This window comes from Ambystoma mexicanum, chromosome 4q (genome assembly GCF_040938575.1).
Source record: "Ambystoma mexicanum isolate Mex_15411 chromosome 4q, UKY_AmexF1_1, whole genome shotgun sequence".
Lineage (NCBI taxonomy): Eukaryota > Metazoa > Chordata > Amphibia > Caudata > Ambystomatidae > Ambystoma > Ambystoma mexicanum.
The window spans coordinates 336,045,384-336,066,883 of NC_090928.1; the positions used below are offsets into that span (position 1 = coordinate 336,045,384).

The following is a 21,500-nucleotide window of genomic DNA, read 5'->3' on the forward strand; positions in this document are numbered from 1 at the left end:
GACTGGTATTCGAACCTGTATTGCTCTGCGTGGTCTTGTTTCCAAGACAAATGTGTTGGCCCCGATCCTCCCCCCTCCAGGCCCTTCTGTTGGCGTGGTCAATGCTGGTTTAGTGCTACCTTGCTTACCATGCTAAGCTGGAATTGTGTTCCCTCTCACTACAACTGAACTGAATCTAAACTTTGGTCTCAGACCAAAAGGATGCAATCTGATCTGTCCCTCTACCCCCGTCAGTTTACTGGCTCAATTTAAGGCGCCAATCATCTCCGGCTGATATCCTTTGCTTGGTTAACAAATGTATACGTTACTACTATACAGCGGCTGTAAAATCGCATGCACAATCTAATGAGTAATCCTATAGGAATTTGAACCAAAGCAATGCTCCTCAGCCTTGACGAAGTTGCCTAGCTAAAGCACAAACCATGGATGTCGCGTGTTTCATTCAGGATACAAGCGAGGGGACTTTTCTAATGTAAACAAATCCTTTGATCGATGGATCTTTCTAAAAGGGCAAACACTTGTAAACATGGAATACCTGGCTGTAATTTCCCACATTACGACTGTCAGCAAAAACAAACGTGCCACTTTTCCCAGGTGGCGCGATCTCCACATGCTTATGTTGACAGGTGTCTGTGATGGCAAGGGGGATGTACCACTAGGTGGACGTTGTGGCAAGGCCCTGTGGCGGTAGGGTGAGCAAAGGAGAAAAACAGATGACGAAGCAGGTGGGAGGGGCTAGGTGACTGGGGTTCTCAAAGGCACACACATAGGTGAATTGGAGGTGGTGGGTGTGTGTGAAGGCGGCATGAAATCCAGTGAGGACAAAGGTGGGCGAGGGTTGGTGGTCGAGGGGGGGGGGGGGTCAGGAGTCTTTCCCGCATACATGTAGGTAGGGGAGGAGGTAGGGCAACAGAGCTTATTCTGATTTCTATCACGCAATGCTGCCATTTTCATCATCTCTATCCCTTCTGAAGGAGTAGGGTGGGGGATAATGGGGACGGGGGAAGGGGAGAGAAAAAGTGCAAGGTAGCTTTGCTGTTGTGTTTATGCGTGCAGATTGGAAGTACCCTGAGCTCTGTGTGAAGGTCTGTTTCTGGGTGTCATGTGAGAGAGCAGAGAGGCATTTGAAGCCAGAGTGGAGTCTGACGTGCCCATGGTCCTGGAGGCACTGGCCAGGAATGCAATGTGTATATCGATTGTAGAGTTGGCGCTTTCTGTTTGACGTCTGTTGGGAGGGTTATCTTAGCACCTCAAAGTGACAGAATCACAGGTGGTGACTTATACATTTTCTATAAACCAATATTATTCAATTGCCAAGTGTGATTGGCTTAGATGGTATACGTATAATGAATGTGAGAGAGAAGAATATGCAGGATTTTAAGATGGGGATGTGTACCAATCCAAGATGCATGAAAAGGGTCAGAGAAAAAGGTGATGGAAACGTGGTTCGTCTAAAACTGATTGGAAAAATATCCCTGGGGAGATCCAATGGAACCTGTAAAAACTCGTGCGTAATTGCTATACCCATAGGTCAGTGGATGGATTGAAAGCATGAAGCAGTGACAATAGACTTGCAAGCAGCCGAACCGATAATTTTATTAATCTCACAGGAAAATCAATATAACTCGGAGATCAAGCTAATGAAGTATATTAGAGGCTCTAGGCACGCTCTACGTGCAAATAAACCAATATACTTCATAACAAAAGGTTGCGCAGTTCGCCTTTAATTTCCTGATTCCCATACTCCTGAGGTGCTACAATTTTCTATTGCTTGGAACACTTATTTTACTTCTGCCATTTCCATGCAGCTCACTGTACAAAACCGCGGCCTGCCCTGCACACACAAACATTAAAATAAAAAAGGTTCTCAAATAATTTGAACAAAAATAAAAAAATAAAAAGAATTCGCAACAACGCCATCATTTTGTGTCCTTAAATGTTTGTTCAGTTGGGAAAAAGATCATAGCATAAAACTACAACAAGATTTACAGTAATTACCACCCCGGCTCTCGCATCCTTCTATCGGTGAAGGAATCCGGCTAAGGGTATCGTTCCATCAGGCAGGCAACACACAATTACTTATTGGGCTTTGGGTATAATTACAGATATCGTTTTCATAAACACTGTTTAGCTCCTGTCTTAAGTGGCAACTTCATGCATGACGTTATGCCTAATGATAACGCTTTGACTATTAAATTACATTTTTGGATTCCTTTATATATTTTTAATTGAAAGAGCCTGCAGATGTCGATGCAGCAGGGAGCACAGTTCCTCTCCACTGACTGCTTGCCCCCAAAACGCCCTCCAGAGCCTAACCGCCACTACGTAACTGTAGCCTTTAAAAGGGGTCGACATGTCGGATGACTGAGCAGGCAAAGACTTTACATATTGATTTTAGGTGTGCGTGTACAGCGCTTTAGCCTCGGCCCTGTACCCACCATAACAATTCTTTGCAGGCACAATCTTTGCAGGATGAACGGGGGAGGAGAGAGAGAATGTGTGTGCTTGTTTATGTGCCAGCCACATGAGAATATACATTCATAATTAAACAGAAGAGCGCGAGATTATGGGCGGGTGACAGCACGTTTGCTGCAGGCCAAGGATCTTTTTATTGAGCAGCAAGATGCACCTACTGCCATTTCTATTATTGCCACGAAAAAAAGTGATGCCAATATCAGCAAAGAACTGACCCTGTTAAAGGAGATTGAAAGATGCCGTAAAAGAGAGATCTCAAAATGGTGTGAAGAACAGTTTACAAAACTATTTGGATATTGGATGTGTGCCTAGAGGCTTGCACATAATGACTACACCCTCTTTTGAGGACCAAGATCCACAGATGCTTGAGGAGTGGGGTGGAGCAAGTAAGGACTGTTCGGCTCACTTTTTGACCATTTTGGTGAAATATGCTAAACAAGATGGTCATAGTGCTTCAATAATTAGAAAAAGCGGAATTTGAACTACAAAACACGCCAAGTACAGAAGAGGGAAAAATATTACGCATCAAAATTGAGGAGGGTTTAATTGCTTACGAAGATGACAAAACGCAAGCACAGACATCAGGGACAAACTTTACTTTTGAATCAGCTAGAGTGTTCACCTTTGCCAAATGTTTTGATTCCTTGTGTAAGCTTCCTTGCTTACAGGCAACGCAAACTCGAAGCAGGGATGGTTTCCTCTGAATCAGACGTCTCCAACTCAGAAAATGATGACCCACAGTTAAGCAAAGTTTATTTAGAGGAGATGCGACTGCTGTGCCAGGATGGAAAGAATAAAAAAAAGAGGCAGGGGTCGCGGCAGAGGAAGAGGACAGAAGGTGATGTCAGGAAGAAAACCTGCCGAGGCCAACGTGGGAAACTGCTCAAAGGTGGATACTCAGAGCAGACAAATGTACTCAGGGGGGGGGGGGGCATTGAAGAATAACACTATGAAGGTTTGCCAGATCATTAGCCTTTCTTCCCATGTCCTCACTACCTCCCAACAATCTCTACTTTCCTTGGGTTGGAATTTTCGCCCTACCATGTCTTTCAATTATGTACAGTCACGCCTTGATTGACAAGTTTTTTCGTAAGATCAAATTGAAAAAATGTTTTCCTATGAATCCTGTCACGACCAAATCTTTTTTATTTTTTTTTATTTTTATTGGTTTAAATCAAACCTTTAAAATATTACACAGACGAACAAAACAAAAGGACAACCAACTCCGGTGTCCTTATCATTGCCCCCAACTAGGCCGCCACCCTTCTCCCCACACAAACAGACAGAACTCATCGCCCGAATTCCCTCTTAACGAACGTCCTTGAGAGTTCTCAACTCCTTTTAGCAGACTCATAGTTGTCCTGGATTCTCTTTCAATTTATCATCTATGACGGCCAAAAAGGAGGTCAGGGGCAAGATTAATTTCATATCCAGTCCATTCCACATTCTCCGCCACCACTCCTCTGCACTCGCAGACTGATTATCATTGTACCATCGACCCTCTTGCTTCAGCAGGAGAATCTGTCATCGCATTGGCCGCCAAACGCTCTCGACATGTATTTATCCAGTCAGCACGCCATAACACCACTTTGGCAGCGTTGGATTAGTGTGGAGAGTTTTTAAGCTGATGTTATTTATTGCCAAAAGGTCTTCACAACGTTTTATCCATTGGGAGAGAATATCTGGGCCTCCTGATGCAGCGTTGTGAAGTATCTGGAATTGCAATATTCCTTCTTCTGCTCTCGTTTTTCGAAACAATGCTAGTTGATTCCAGCATATCCTTGCATGTAATGAAATTAAGGCTAATTCATACCGAATGCAAGCAGTTGCGATTCCAGGTGGTAAATTTAGGGTCTTAGACCAGAACATATGTTCTAGTGAGCTCCAGTGTGTAGACTGGCAACCAAAAGCATTTTCCGCGCCCTAAGCCAGAATCGACACGACTTTTTGTTCGTAAAAATTGCGTAGTGGTTGCACTGAAAATTGCCCATATTTTTGTATCACTAGGCCCTGGCAGGCCAACTGGCCACATTTTCTTTTTGAGTCGGCCACCCAAGGCTCATCGCAGATACTAGAATTTAGTGTCATGCCAAGGTATTTTACACTTTTTGATATCTGCAGTTTCTCTTGATTTAGAGACCACACATACTTTGAGTCCCTTGATTTATGACTTGTTTTCAAGTTCTCGAACACCAGTATTTCTGTCTTAGATGTATTGATCTTCAATTTATTCTGGCAGACGTATTTCTGTACAGCTTCAAGTTTCCGTTGGAGACCAATCGGTGTTAAATCTAGGATTACTAAGTCATCCGCGTACAACAGCCAGCTTACCTTCGATGCATTGAGTTTAGGTGGAAAGGATCTCACTGATTGAATCGCGGCACCGATATCAGAGATAAATAGGCTGAAAATCGCAGCTGCTAGCTGGCAACCCTGCTGAACTCCTTCCGACGTCTTAATTTGAGTTGATAACGTCCCTGATGGATCCAACCGAATGGCAATTGAAGTATTTGTGTGGAGTTCTTTGATGGCCGCAAGTAAGTCAACCGGGCAACCCCACAATTTCAATTTTTGCCACAACAGTTCACGGTCTATCATATCAAAAGCCATCGAAACGTCCACAAAGGCAAGATACACTCTCGTGTTTGTTCTTAGGGCTTCCATTTTCAGCAGATTTAAAACCAGCAGGTTCAGAGAGCACCGACAAATTTCACAAAACCTGCTTGTCGTTCATCCACTCTTTTTGCTGTTTTAGCCCAATTGGTCAGTTTTACTTGCAGGAGAGATGCAAAAATCTTGCCCAGAACATCAAGCAAGGCCACCGGGCGATAGTTTTTTGGTGATGCTCTGTTACCCTTCTTAAAAATTGGCACTATTATACCAGTCTTCCATGAGGCTGGCACTTGCTTTTGCAAATTGATACTCACAAATAAATCAAAGCACATATCAGCCCATAGATCAGGAAACTGTTTGATCATACAGTTGGACAACCCATCGGGGTCGGGTGCCCGAGAGTTTTTTTGCTCTCAGATATCATCCTTAAGGAAATGTAAATTCCATGATGTTATATTAGTAGTTGACACGATTGGAGCAAAGTCTTTAAATTATAGGGCTGTAAAATGCTTAACCCACTCTATTTCTAGAACTGGGCACGCTTGCAAGGCCACTTGCGAGGTTTCAATGCAGTTGATAATTCGCCAAAACTCGCCACTGTTCTTGTTCCTGAGGGTCTTCATCATTGCTTCAGTATCGTTTTGATGTAATACGACTAGATGACTTTTAATCCAGTTTGTGAGGGCTTTTTTGACTACTTTGTTTTTTGCTGCTATTTCATTCTTTGGGCCCGGATTATTTTTTCGAATCTCAGCTCTCATCGATCTTTTACGTTGTTTTATCATAAGATCAAAGCTATGTTTTTTCACAAATGACTGATTTTTGAGACCAAGACATTTACTTTTGTACTGTGACAAAATTGGCATGTATTCAATCTCTTCAGTCGTTGACTTGAACTGATTACATATCTTAACCACATCTTGTTCTTCCAGCTTTAAGCGAAGACGTTTATTTCCACTAAAACTTTGGTGTTCCACTTTTTGCATTGCAGACCTCGAGTGTCATGGATTTTCAGATTTTTGAGACTTCTGTTGGCCTTGAAACCTTTGTCTTTCTCTTTTCTCTTGAAGTGTAACAAATACCGGACTCCTCTGCCCTCTGCTGACATCGTAATCCTCAGCAGCCTGTGGAATAATCTCGCACACTCTTGTCTTTGGCTACTCGGGAAGGGCAAGTTGGTGGAATTTCACGCTTCTGTGGCTCCATCGGTGTACACCTTTGTTTCTCCGATGAAGTGATCTTAGGGACACTGTTCGGATTTGTGTCTAATGAGGATGCAGCAGCGTCTTGAGAGACCCATTTCAGCAACGGTTTTATTCACTTCATCATCAGGATCAATCTTGTCTTCATAAACTGACAAGTCCATTAGTTCTGCTTGTATAGCTAAGTCCTCAACATTTGGCGGACTCTCCGTCGCCTTAGACATTGGCTCTTCAGGTTCATGATGAACAGTTTGAGTCTCCTTAATTGTGTCCGCTAATTTCAAGCTAGTAGAAATAGCTTTGTCAACTAATTGGAACATATTTAAATTCCACAAAAATTTTCGTGCTCCTTTTTGTTGCGATTTTCTCCTGGCTGGCATGTTCTTTTGCTTTTTCATTTGCGGATGGCATAACTTTCTGCCAGCGGATAAAGACGGTTGCACTTCAGTGTCCGAGCTTCCAAAGATGGGAAACATGCCTGCGGGCTTTAGAGGCGCCAGTGCCACAAGTTGCGGCTCAGGAGCCAAGTCTGTAATTTTCTGAAGTGGAGATGAGCCGGAGGCCATTTGAGAGTCCACTAAGGCTGGATTAGATGCATTTTTTGCTTGCAAAAAAGCTGTATTGAACGAAATGTCAAGGGAAGTTATTTGACAAACGTTTTTAGAACAAGGTTCAATAACAGTCGTTTGCTTTTGCACCTCGATTTCCGACAATCGAACTGTCCCTAGGCGCTTCATGTGAGATGTCAATCACTTCCTTTATTAGCCTCGAGATAACTTACTATCTTGGAGGACTAGCATCTGTGGTTGTGCGGGGTGTTGATGACGAGTCGGCATCTTGGCCAACGGTGAAGAACTTACAAGGACATTTGCATTGGAGGCTAAAGCTTCACTTCGAAAAACTTTTAAGTTATTGTCACTCAACAGATCTTCTATTTTAGTTGTATGTGATTTATGAAATAAAGACAAGGCTTCCTTTGCAACCTCTGCAAATAATTGTTTGTCAATCATGTCGTTCTTTTTAGCCTCCTTAACTGCTAAGAAGCCACCCAGAACTTGATGAGACACTTCTTCTTGTTTGTGTCTATCAATCTCCTGCATTGTTTCTAGATGCATCAATTTTGAATTCATCATGGCTAGTAACGTAGTGACATCCTTAACGTTGTCGCTCAGAGTTTCATATAACTTGGTGAAGGGTGTCAGAGATTGCCATTGCGGATGTAAGCGCATTTAAAAGTTAGTTTGAAGGCACATGAACACATGGAGCGGACCACTCCTCTAATACTCTCCCCTGGGACTTAAATGCCGATCGCCTACCACAAGCCCCTTTCCTCCTTATCTCTGGAAAGGGACGTTCACCCATCGAGGAGTCTATCATTTCAGAGTCATCAGACGTCACTACACAAGCTGAGCTTTCACTTGTGCGGAGATGGCGCCTCTTATTATTGGGCTGACTGGTCTGATGTGGAATCGGTGCTCTTTTCTGAGAGTCTGCCACGTTTCCCTCTTGAGATTGATCGAACCTATCAGGAGATTCATCAGCGCGTGTTTTGCTCCTTTTGTAATTACTAGATCCCCATATATCATGATTTAAATCAGTGACACTCGTACAGGTTCTTTTCTGAGGGGCCTTCGAAGGTAACTCATCAGTTAGGGTAGATACAGATAACCGATTACAAGATCTAGATTTGTTTAAACTGATCAAATTTTGTAAAACGGCAGAAACTACCTCTAGCGAATTTCTTTTATCATTATCCACAGAAGCAGTTTCTTTTACATTTTGAGAGTTCTGAATCGATTCCTTATGCCAGTCTGTGATCACACTAGAATCCTTAAAGGGGATCTCAATAAGCTGTGGGACGTGGTTAGGAGTCGTATCGTTCTGAGAGGCAGCAAGAGATTCACACATAGTGACATTTGACAAACAAATCGGCGAAATAAGAGGCACAGAGGTTGAAGTCACGGCATTGGTAACGACCAACCCAGGGCAATCTATCCCACTGGGCATCCCCGTGGTGCACTCAGGGCGAGCAAACGCGACTGCGCTCACCGCTATGTTCGCCAGGACCCCCAGCCGCTGCACTAGCCCTGGAGCTCCAGTGTTCCCCACACTGCGAGGTGCTTCAGCCGCGGCTGACGGCCACGCCCCCCGAGCCGGCCCACCAACGTCATCGGCGTGCGCTGCGGCAGGGGAGCCTGAAGCAGCCTCGGGCCGCCGGGCCACTGCTGTTTCCTCGAACGCCGGCACGACACCCACCGAGCCGGCGTCCCTCACCGCACACAACGATGGCAGCATGGCAGCCCCATTAATCAGCACATCTTGGTTAGTCTTACTAGTCTCACAAGTCATTTCGATATTGATGTTGGCCATCTTCACTTCATTTAATATCGTAATCATACACCCCCCTCCCTCCACCTGTTGCACTCGGAGAAGAGGAGTGGATGGGGGGGGCTGGGGTGGGTAGATTGAATTCTATCAGCGCAGGAGGTGCAGGAGACGATATAGAGATCCGCTTAACGGACAAACCATCCTCCACAGATTGCAAAGGTTCGAACACCTCTTCCGGCGGCATAACCGCGGAATCCTCAGATAAGTCAATATTATCAGTTAACGACCCACATGAAAAGTATTGACTCACTTTTTTGTTTCTCAAATTGTTTGTCTGTATCGTGTCAGTATTGGCTGTTTGTCTTACTTGGGCTCTATTCCTTCGTATCACCTTAGAAGTACATAGATTAGCTGGATCCATCTCTCTCGAAGAGTTATCCTGGACGACTTCGCCTTGCGCCGCTCGCCAAACAGCAAACAGCAGAATCGTCAGCCCTTCGGTCCTCAGGGTTTAGCGCCACAAGGGCGAAAGAGGCGGTCTTAAGTACCTGTGTGACCAGTCAGGTGACTAGGTCAGTTTGCAGTTAAAGGTACAGGCACACGCACCTCCAATCCTCCTTCCTCCTCCTGTTTGAAAGAAAGAGAACCACTTGCCACAGCAAACAGCAGAATCCTCAGCCCTTCGGTCCTCACGACCAAATCTACTCTACCAACCATACCACGAACTGGTTAGACTGACTTGCGTATTCTCAATGTTCCATTGCTATTTTATCTAGCTTGTCTCGACGAGGATTCTTTCGACCCTTCAAAATTTGAACTCCTCGACTTTGATATCGATTCCAACTGGGATGTGTGTTCTAAATTGAAAAACAAATCTAGCTGTAACCATCCTATTCCTGTCGGTGGGTGTATTGAGGCCTTCCATGACCTATGTGTTAGTTATCTAGGAAAAATGCGTAAAAACTCGAACACTAATTCAAAACAGAACTTGACTGCTCTGCAGCATCAAACCATCATCCAGCTACAAAGTTTATCTAGCATTGTCATCAAGCCGGCCGACAAGGTCTCCAACATTGTTGTACAAGATTGGGTCAAGTACGTTGCTGAAGCGAACCGACAACTTTGGGATTGTGCATGTTATTGTGCACTGTCAACTAATCCTTTCCCTGAAATACAATCTGAACTTGCATCTCTATGTACCAAGTGGCTGGAGAAGGGTTTACTTGAGGATGACCATATTAAATGTCTTGTTCCCCCTAGCTACACCATCCCCACCATCTATTTCTTGTCTAAGACCAACAAATCTGACATCAACCTGGTAGGCCCATTGTCACCTTATTTGGCTCTTTGTTAGAACATCTGGCACAATTTATAGACAAAACCTTATTTTTATTTGTATCTGTTCTACCATCTTACTTACCTGATACCAAGGACTTTTTGCAACACATCGATGACATACCTTGGGAAGAAGGCCTCATTCTGGCCACTCTTGATGTGGTCTCATTATATACATCTATTGATCACAATGTGGGAATGACAGCCTGCAAGTATTTTCTGGACACAAGATCACTAAACCTACTGGGACATAGCACTACGATTTTGGAAATGCTGGCGTTTTGCTTGACTAATAATTTGTTTTTATTTGAAGGCTCTTTTCTTGTCAAGTCAGGGGTGGACTGCAATGGGTAGTACCTTTACCCCTTCCTACGCCAATATAACAATGGGGTGGTGGGAAGCAACTATTCTGTCTGATTTGCTTTCTTTGAGTTTTCCAACACAGGTTGTTTCTTGGTGGCGGTACACCGATGATTTTTTTATAATTTGAAAGGGCACAGAGGGTGACTGGTTATCATTTGTCAAGGGTATCAATGTGAACCTGGTTAATCTAAGCATTACTGAAGGCCATAGTTACACCGAAATTGTGTACCTTGATATTACTGTTACAATTGGTCCAACAGGCATTCATACCTCCTTGTACATAGAATCTTTTTTAAAAAAGGTCTCCCCTTGCATGCCAGTAGCTGTCATCCACCCTCCTGTAAAAACAGCATCCCGTATGGCGAATTTATCCGCTTTTGCTGTAATTGTATTGACATCCTACAATATGATCGATGCTGTGCTTTGGCTGCCTCAGATTTCTTAACACAAGGGTATGATCAAAAAGTTATCGAAACAGCCTATACCAAGGCATGCCTACTATCCAGGGAAAGACTTTTGCATGGTACCCGGGCAGACTAATCTAGTACTACCGCCGATGCACGTCTCATTGTTACCTTTGATATTGCCTCCTCTAGTGTCTGCAAAATTATCAAAAAACATTGGCGTGTTCTCACTTTGGACAGGGATTTGTGTCCTTTACTGTCCACACATCCAGTATTGACTTACAAACGAGGGCCATCACTCAAGGACAGACTGGTATCAAGCTTTCTACCGCCTCTTAAAAAGAACTTGTGGCTGACCAATTGGATTTCTGGTATTTGCACTGGTTTCTCAAACTGTTCAAGTGTAAAGTATATGTTCATGCTACTGTACAAAAATCATTCATACATCCCATTAGTGAACTCAAATTTGAAATCAAACATTCGATTAATTGTGACACTGCTTTCATAGTATGCGTTCTGTCATGTCCATGCCAGAAATGGTACGTCAGCAGTACTACTTGCGAATTGAAACTAAGAATCTCACAGCATTTGAGAGTGATAATAAAAAATGTGGATCCTGCGTATCCTATTGCCAAACATTCTAGGGAAACCCATGGCAATGACTTTCACTTACTAACTTTCTTTGCTGTAGCCCATGTTCCTAAACATCCTTTAGGGGGTGATCGGACTTTGAGGTTGCGACAACTTGAGACAAAATGTATTGTTGATTTTGACACCAAGGTTCCCAATGGACAACATGGATGAGGAGCTTTACACCTTTCTTGGATTGTAAATATGTAGAGTATTTGCCTTGCTCATTTTTGTTATCTGGTTATACTGCGTTTCTTCTTGATATATGTGTCTATTTTGCTTCTCACTATTTTACCCTTTTCAGGTCTTTTCCTTTGGTCTGCAGACCTCCCGTCAGATCTTATTTTTGATTCTGGCTGTCTCACTGTCCAGGATAATGGGGGACTGCATGTTTATTTTAAAAAATTGTTCACTAATCTCTGTTGAGCCCATCTGTATGCCCTGCATTAGACGTTCATCAATAGGTTGTCAGATTCTACTCATACGTTTAGACTTTCTACTGCTTTCTGCATTTGCACTTTATAGACAGGCTGCACTAGCACTTCATCTTGAAGTTTCCTACAGGTTTTATACAACAGCATTTTACTTTGCTTGTTTTGACCAAATATTCATGCATGTCTGATGGCCTTTACAATATGCCATGGTTGCAGCACCTTATCATGATGCGGGCGATCACCTTTAGTTCTGCTAGTGATTTACCTGCATTTACCAGGCACTAGTCGATGGTGGTTCGCCAGGCTACTATCCATGGCCTATTGCACTTTATTCTGCAGCACCTTATTATGATGTGGACTATCCCCTCTAGATTTGTCAGTGATTTCCTGTATTTACCAGGCATCACTCTAGGGGTGGCCCATCCTACTGCTATTCATGCTTATTGCACTTTATTCTGATGTGCTTCCACTGTGATTGTATTGTCTTTGTCAACCTCCCATTGGTAATACTATTTTGTATCTGCACCTTAATATTAATCTGTTTTGTATTTGTCTTTCGCTTCTGCAGTTGTTTAAGTTTCTAGGCGTATTTGTCGTATACATTGATTCTATTTTTTTTGTCATTATTTATGCTATCTTCATGTATCCGTTTTTTGCAAAATGTCAATGTGTGTACCTCTCTAGGTTTACAATTTTATGGTCTTTTGTATGCATTACCATTTTATCAAATGCTGACATCTTTGTATTGACATATTTTATTATCATACTTTATAGTTTTTACATCTTTTTGCTGTTCATCTTGACGTGTTCTATTTATTTGTCCCATGGCCAGACTGGACATTATGGTATTAACTGGTAGCTTACCAGCTTTTGCTCAAAGATTTGCCATCTGTGACCCACTTACGGTTTCTTTGTAGCTGCGACTTGCTTTACTAATGCGTTTACATTATCGTGCATTCAGTTGTGCTTGCATTCTGGTTTATTTACCTGTCCACTCAAATATGTCTGCCATGGTTGATACACGTTACTGAGCCAGGCTCCATGATCTGTGGACACAATGAAAGGACTATTCCCGTTTTTTTTTAATTGCTGTATTTCCATGTGCCCCTTATTTGATCAATCGCTATGTAGAGCACGAATCGTATTGTATCAGGACCTGCCCCATGGTATTCTGCCTCTGTTCTGTTGTTGCTGACTTTTAACCAATTTAATAAACTCGTGTGCATTTGTCTGGTGAAAATTCATCTGCAAGATTGGGGTCTTCTAACTCTTACATAGTGGTGCCAAACTATTAAAAGCTCACGACAGAGCTATAGCCCATGGATGTTGCATGTTGGTGGGGCCAGGAGAGGGTCAGTGACAAAACTGATTGGCTTGAACTCTGGCAGTCCAACCAAGGACCTTTAAACAATCGTGGAGAAAGCCTACTCCCAGCCCAGCCTTGGCCATCTTTGCATACTCTTAACACCAGCTACCCCCGCAATCCACCTTCCTACATCAGACCTTCAGCCTTTTTTCCATATTTGTCTCATCCAATATGTTATTGAGCCCTCACGTTTCATTCTTTTTGCCAGACTCATCCATCAATGTTCTAATTTTCTTCTTTTCTTCTTTTCTTTTTCTATTTCATGTTTTTGTGCAATCCTTTCCCCTCAGCTGCACCCATTATATTTTTGTATTATCCACCTTATGGTTCCTTTTATGCTTTCACCAAAAGAGCACCATCCCAGTGCAGTACGTTCCACTGCACAAAGTTCACCCCATTTCACCTCATCACCTTAGAGGTTTCCCAATTTTAACATGTGGCCTAGCATTTTCTCTGTACCTTTCCCCATGAAGCGTAAATGGCTGCATTTTTGCAGAAAACATCCTTCCCCAATTCCCCCCGCCCATCAGGTTTATGATGGCTGCATGCCTGAAATCTTAATGTTCACACCAGCAACAGAAGACAGGGGCCTAGGTTCTCGTCTGATCACCACCCGACCACCTAGCCCCAGCCCCCACACTTATGACAGGAGACATCTGTACCATTCCAAGTGCAGCTTAGATTTTGCTTTTTCACTTCACTACAGCTCAATACTGAGGTAAGGCATTCTCCGTTTACTGTCCTGCGTAAAATCAGTTTATTTTTAATGGGTCTATCAGTGCATGGATATATGCAAATGACTGGACTCTGGAGATGGACGCAGCCTCTGCATTGGCCCACAGACCTTTATCTGGATAAAGTACCAATTCTGCCCTAGATTTCTTATGTATATATACAAACACTAATAATGGCAAAGAGTGACATAAGGAATGTGAGAAACCTGTCATCCAGGTATTGTATCCAGTTCCTGGGGGTGGACGAGTGAGGGAGGATCGCCTGGATGGGGGTCCTCGGGGAGTGGAAGTGTAACGCAGATGGGTGAGACACGGTATCCCCTTCTAATACTTTTCCCCCATCCTACCCCAAAGGATACTAAACACTCTACCCCCCCCTTTTCCGATAAACACTTTCACCCATCGCAAAAGTCGATGGACTAACACCAAAGCCATTTACCTGACATGTCCCAATGCCAGGGTCAGGGAAAATCAGGCAATTGAACAGAATCACACACACCCGACGGCTCTTTCCCTTCCCCAGAGGGATAAAAGGTGGCGCATGAGAGCACAATACGAGCAAGGCAGATCGTACAACAAGGGAGCGAACTCATCACAGCAGTTCAAAAGGAGGAGAAAGACTGTGCAAACCAAGCGAAGTGGCCTTGCCCTTTCCAAGCAAGGCCAGTGAAACCTCCACAGAAACTTAAGAAGCGAATAATAGCCAGCGTGTGTTGCATGAGATGTCAACGTTACACAAGGCCCTCCTTCACTGATAACTAAGCCGAGGGGAGACGCTTTCTATCGTGGTACCGGCCTGGACTCCAAAGAAAAGAAAAGCTGAGCAGTTCATCACAGCCGGTGAGTCGATAAGAAACCAAACTGTTTGAACAAAAGCAGCAAAACGGCTAATTGACAAAAGTACAAAGAACTTATTTTGGATATGAGAGGGGAAAGCCAGCTACAGGGGCATCCAGCACCAGGCAGGTGCTTGCTTGTGAAACTCTGGGGGAATACCCTATGGTGGAAACTACCATTACCAGAAGGCCTTGGAAACAGCGCAAGAGACTTGGGTCGAAGTGGTGATATGCGGGTCTAGCAAAATCCTCCGTACAGTCGAAAGTCTTTGGCCAGCAAATGAAGGTGAAGATAAGGGAAGGGAATCCCGCATTTTGTGAATTGCAAAAGTTGGCAAGAATGAACCCAACAGAGATATGCCGATGAACAGGGGACAAAGTCTGATGTCAGTGCATTGACAAGAGTAAACCCAGCAGAGGGATGTCCACAGTGAACTGTTTAAAAAGACATTTATATTTGTGAATGGCACAGATGAGATTGTGTTGAAAGTCACAGTGAACCCGAGTGAGGGAGACCAACATTCGAGAAGGGTGTGTCAGAGCCTGGAAGAGGGGGAAAGAAAAGACACCACCCAAAGTGCAAGCAGAAAGGAACTTTTGTTTATTTTTTAACACATCAGCTCCTCGGAGGCAAGAGACTTTTGTAGAAAAGAGGCTTAACCACCGAAGGCTCTGATAGTTGAAAGCGGAAGTGTTAGCTCATGCTGGTAAAGCTCGAGCAGGTGCTGTGCTCCCAAGTCCAACCTTGTCCTGTGCTCAAAATATGTGTGAGACCCAAACTCCCACATCATGACTTATTTGTGAACACTTCTTTCTTTCCTATGAACCTTATCTCACACTCATTGTTTGTATTTAGTGTAAGGATTGGCAATAGGTCTTTTCTTAGTATAGGCCCCTTTTATTTGACAAGATGCCACTAGGACTGCCTTATTATTATTTGATGGTCATAGCTTGCTCCCATCTTAGATTTAGATTAGCTGTTTTTCCAACCCGCATATACAGTTTAATAAACACCTTTGAACTGTGATCACGTGTGTGTCTTTACATTCTAAAGCTGCCTTTCCTGTAAGGGACTCATGGTGGTAACAGTAATCTCATTTTATTAAGTACTGGCAGGGGTAATTCAAGGGATAGGTCGGTAGGATTCCTACAAGGACACCAAAAATAAAGCATAAATCTGTAAAACAGTGTCAAAGATGAGTCGACACAAAATGAAGCTCTCCAGCTTTTACCCTGCACCTTGGGATGCCAATTCCTGAGAACCTAAATGTCCCAAACCTAACTTTAACAAGGGTGGTGGCCAACAAGGTACACATCTACCCTTAAATCTACCCTTAATCCCTTCAGCCCCCTGGCTGTCCAAGTGCTTATACAAAGAAATGCTCTCAATTCTGGCCTACAAAAGTTAATCAATGTACAATTCTAGTCCACAAATGATGTACCATGGGCAAACCCTCCAGGTAGTACTCACAGTTCCAACCTCTCCACAGTCTACTGGCTCTTCTGAATTTATCCAAACCTTTTCCACAGCCTGTTTCTCAGCATGCAACTTTACCAGCTAGGGTACTTGCTCTTTCCCATCCCTGGGCGTTTGTGGTGGATTTTCTCCATCACTTCGCTCTTGTGTTCTCTGGATGTAAAGAGTATTCCCCTCCGCCTGCACTCCTGGCCGGGTCCTGGTCAGGTAATCAATTTAAATCACCCTCCACCCACGTGGCACTATTTTTGCCTTGTTTTAGCTCAGCATTCTTTTGAAAGATCCCAGTCCTAACGCCTTCCTCTTTCTTCTAGGTTTCTGAGGTAGACCCTTACCTTGGGCGCCAGATCCTTCACACAGCTGGCCTTGTGGCAGGCACACTGCCATGAATCTGGCAGAACGTTTGCCAGAGAGCTGGGTCCCGGCTTGTCCCCACTTTCTGTCCCCAAGCCCTTCTTATGCACCTGGGGTGGTGGGCATCTTTGCAAGCCGGTCAGAATTGGCATTTCCCTTGAGCAGCTTGCCTTAAGTCTCCGGATTGGTCCTTTTCCATTGGTCACTTAATTAAGTTTTAATATTACCATTCCTATGCCCTTCTTATCGCTCAGGCAGTAAATTGACTGTTATTGTTAAGGTGCCAGCTCTTGGAAGGAGTCCGTGTTTGCGGCTCCACAGTGGGCGAACAGTGCAGAATTTGCCAACTGACTGCATGGTCTGTGGTCAACCTGGAATCTTCTTACTTCTCTGGTATGCAGGTATGTTGCTTCGGCTAAGGGCTCAATCTTAATGCTCAACTCCGCTCCACAAATGTATCCGGTCAGGTCAGCAACTGCTGGGACTCTTAGTTACGTTGCACTGTGAGTTTCTGGCCCTCAGTATGGGAGAACACAATACTGCGCCTCGAAGATGGCGATGAGATCAGGGAATCACTATCCATACACCCTGTGGGAGGCACATCTCCCAGTGTAGTGTCCGGACCATCCCTGTCCCCTGTGGCTACTTAGCATGCAGCAAACACCAAAAAAGGATTCTATGCCACGTTTCCTCCCAGTGAATGCAAAATGCTACCAAAACAAGTATAACAAATGGCAGTAAGAAACATTAGCACATTTCCTCATACCAGCCTAACTAAGCCAATATACCTGCTTAACAGCCACAAATACAGAGCAAATGATTTGGATAACTGTTCTAGCCAGAGGGAAGGTCAGCCTATCGCCACTCTTAAATAAAAGCAATGCTGCATTCCCCCCTTTCTACTTTCGTCCCAGAGCCTTGGCGCATATATGAGGCACACTATGGATCTGAAGAGGAATGGGGAAGCCTACCACCCCCTGCTCCTCCTACTAAATTCACAACAAGAAAGAATCATAGGAAACACAGCAATCACCCATTCTAATTCCCAATGGACTCATCCATGATTGACATGTCGAGAGGTATCCCCTCAGCCAGCCATACCGATCGAAGGACATACAGATCTATCCATGCGTGGATGAAGAGCCACAGGCTATATGATTAATGACACCTGTATGGACAGCTTGGACTAAAACACCAAAGAAGCCACATTGAAGATGTTGTTAGAAACACCACGACATAGCAGCATTAAGACATGAAGCACACATGCCATCCACACTTCGGGAAATGAACACTCACTCGAATACATGAAGAACACGAGCGTACAGTTCTATAGTTAGTGGACAGTCGGTCATTGCTTTGATTATTTTCCATTAGCCAACCGCAGCAACGCAGAAACCGCAAGAGACAAGAGATACTCAGAGCAAGTCTTGTAGAGGCTTATATGCAAATAACCCTATGGAACTGCAGGAGCACCTATGGGACCCGACGGAGCCAAGTGTGACTAACCTATGGAAATATAGCATAGCATAGACATTGTAGAAACCGAAGGTTTAGGAAAATTTCAGCAGGCATCAGGCCTCTGAGCAAGGGACGAGTTGAGTGATTCAGGCTGAACAGAGAGCAAGATGTGGGAGACAGAACCCCACAGCCAAGGTCAAGAGATATGGATGACATTCGAATCCCTAGATGACAAAGTGACCAGCTGCAGAAAATACTATTAAATCCTCTTAATTCAGAGGTGCACAGCTCAAATGTGTAGTCTCTGAACACGTGACGGGGCCGAAGCAGACAATTAACTTGCATACCTAGCATCGCAAAGTCAGCCTAGAGGATGTCTTTGTAGCAACCGTCACCAGCAGAGGACACTGTATAACCCCAGGCCTTAGCCACCTTTTTCCACTTTACCCACAGGAGCGGGATTATTCTGCCCATTTACCAGAAGAGAGGTGGAGCATAAGCCACACAGTTCTGGTTTTCTCCCCAAATCTCTGTAGAAACCTTTTTCTAAATGGACACTAAAATAGAAACTCTACCTACCTAAAAGGGTAGGGGGTGTAGGGACCACAGGCAGATTTACTCTACAGGGTTCATCACCCCCTCACCCCAACAACATGAAAAAACACAATATATAAACATCAGCAATGAAGAAAAGAAAACGCAATACTTCAACCATGTATCAGTAATTCCATTTTATTTGTCAAATTCTCAAATGTATGTTATACTTCAACTATTCAATTGCTCCAAATCATTGAGAGCACTGGTAAACTCATTAAGGATTGCACAAGCTATGGACATCCAGCGCCTGGGCCAGTATTCACAGGTGGTTAATCACAAGGAAAAAAAGTCAATCAACTATCTGAAACAGAAACACGAGTCACAACAATGCTTCTAAGTGTTAGGTACGCAACAAGTAGGGACAACTAAGGCCCATCTAATTCTCCAAGAAAACACATGATTGTGACACCAGTGTTACAAGCATTATAATTGGAGGGTTTCAGGAGCCTTACTTTAGAGGAATTGTGGGTCTGCTTGGGTGAGGGTGATCACTGGTGTGGCAGGATTACCAGACCAAGCCTAGGCAATATCAGGGTCAGTACTCCCCTGCCAGTAAAGGGTGTTCACACACTTCTGGGGTCCCTGGCAAATCTCTACTCACATTTCCCTTCCTCTAGAAGCATCCTTTGTTTTGACAAAGTAACTCACCGTAGTGACTACCTTATTCCTAGTCCACAGTCCCCGTTCCCCCATACTTGTGGGACATTCCATCCATCAGGACCACCCCGGAGCACTTTTAAAGCATTAGAAAACTGTCGTCCTTTTATTTTTACGTGGGGCCACAGCACATGACCGCAGCCCCGCCTCCCTGAGCTCTACCCCGCGCATCGCCCTTCAGTCCTTTTCTATCGCCAGGTCCAGCACCATTTATCAACAATAGAGGATACTTATTAGAGGGTACAGAGGGTGGGCGTATGAAGGAAAAAGGACTATGGACTAGGAATAAGGTAATCACTACGGTGAGTAACTGTCGTACTCCTACGTCCCGTCCCCTTTCCTCCATACTTCTGGGAGATTTCCAAGCACAGACCAAAGGAAATAAGGGAGGATGGAAATGTCCCTTATTGGAACAAATTCTTAAGAACTGCCTGGCCGAATTGGGCATCAGCCCGGGAGCTCAGGTCAAGACAATGTCTACCGAATGCCAAAAGGGAAGCCCAAGTAGCAGCCTTGGCTATGGACTCCCAAGGGATGCATTTTTGGAAGGTAAAAGAAGTCGCTTTACAATGGACCAGATGTGCATGAATGCCCTTAGGGGGCTGAAGTCCTCGAGTTTTGTAGGCTTCAGAAATACATGAAGCTATCCAACGAGAGATGGACGTTTGAGGCTGGTTTCCCTTTCGGGTCACCAAACGTAACAAAATTGTGAAGAACTAAGTTCGCTCATTCTGTCGAGGTAAAACATGAGAGCTTGTCTGATGTCTAGGTTGTGTAGAATGCTCTCGGAATTGGAGACCAGTTTCGGAAAGAAAACCGGTAAAGATATGGACTTGCTTAATGGAATTCAGAAACCACTTTAGGAAGGTAAGAAGAGTGCGTGCGAAGCACAACCTTATCCTTCTGGAAAGTTAGGAACATATGTTCGACAGAGAGCTTGACGCTCACTTAGTTGCCTTGTAGATGTTACCAGAATCAAAAAGGCCATCTTCTAAGAAAGGTACTTGAGCTCGGTAGTGGCCATAGGTTCGAAAGGTTTATGACATAAGGCGGCGAGAACTACATTCAGATCCCATTTGGGATGAGGGGCCCGAAAAGGCGGAAAAAGATGAAGACCTGCAAAATGTCATAAGCCACAATGGCAGATCAATATGTCCTGCATAAAACAAGACATGAATGCCAGAGGCTGCAAGGTTAGATACAAAAGACAAGACACAGTAAATAGAAGCCTGTCTGGGATCAAGCTGTTTAGCTAGACACCAATGACAAAATCCGAGCCAGTTGCTCTGCAATGAGCTCTCGTAGAGGGCTTCCATGCCACTTGAATTATATGCATGTTATCCTCGGAGAGGTTGAAGTGCACTAATCATCGGAACTCAGGTACCAGGCCACCAAGCTGAAGGATTGTGGGCAGGGGTGCCACAACTGGTGATCGCTCGGGTGAAGGAGGTCAGGAATCTGGCAACCTGATCGGGAAGCACACCGACAGGTGCTGCAGTTCCGAAAACCAGAACCTGCTGGCCACCAAGGAGCTATGAGGAGGAGAGTACAGTTGGAGGCACTCCTGGGTTTCCTGAGTGACCGATGACTCGGAATTAAAGGAGGAAAACCGTAAGCCTTCATGTTGTCCCAAGGGATCTCAAGAGTATCCCCCAAGGAAGACTCCGAGCCTGACCCTAGAAGCAAAGAGGAAGTTTCCGGCTCATTGAGGTTGCAAAGAGATCCACCGCTGGAAAACACAATTGCTTGGTGAGAACATCAGTGTTCATCTCCCACTCGTAACTGGCTGCAGATTGGCTGCTGAAGGAGTCTGCGGCCACATTGATGTGACCTGGAATGTGCACAGCTTGAAGCCAGAAATTGTGTTGGATAGCCCAATTCCAAATTTGGATAGCTAGTCCACCAGAGGAGGAGACTTGGTGCCCCCCTGTTTGTTGATGTAGAACATCACTACAGAATTGTCTGTATGAATGCAAACCACACTGTTGGTAAGAGGGTTGAAAAGCCTTGAGCGCCAGAAAAACTGGCAGGAGCTCTAGGTAATGGATATGGGACCGCCTGTCTTGGGGCGTCCACAAATCATACACCTCGAGGTGACGCAGTGTCGCTCCCCACCCCAGAACAGAGTCATCTGTAGTAACCGTTATTTGTGGACAGGACACCTGGAAGTAGGTCGCCACTGAAAGGTTGCTGACGGACGACCACCACTGAAGATCCGCCATCATGCCGGATGGGAC

The 21,500-nt window shown here is 44.4% G+C and overlaps 1 protein-coding gene across 4 annotated transcripts in view; it reads right to left on the bottom strand.

The window, feature by feature from the left end:
• The window catches only part of CRIM1 (cysteine rich transmembrane BMP regulator 1), a 1,425,558-nt gene that overhangs the window by 933,592 nt on the left and 470,466 nt on the right, over positions 1–21,500 (bottom strand). The window lies entirely within an intron of this gene.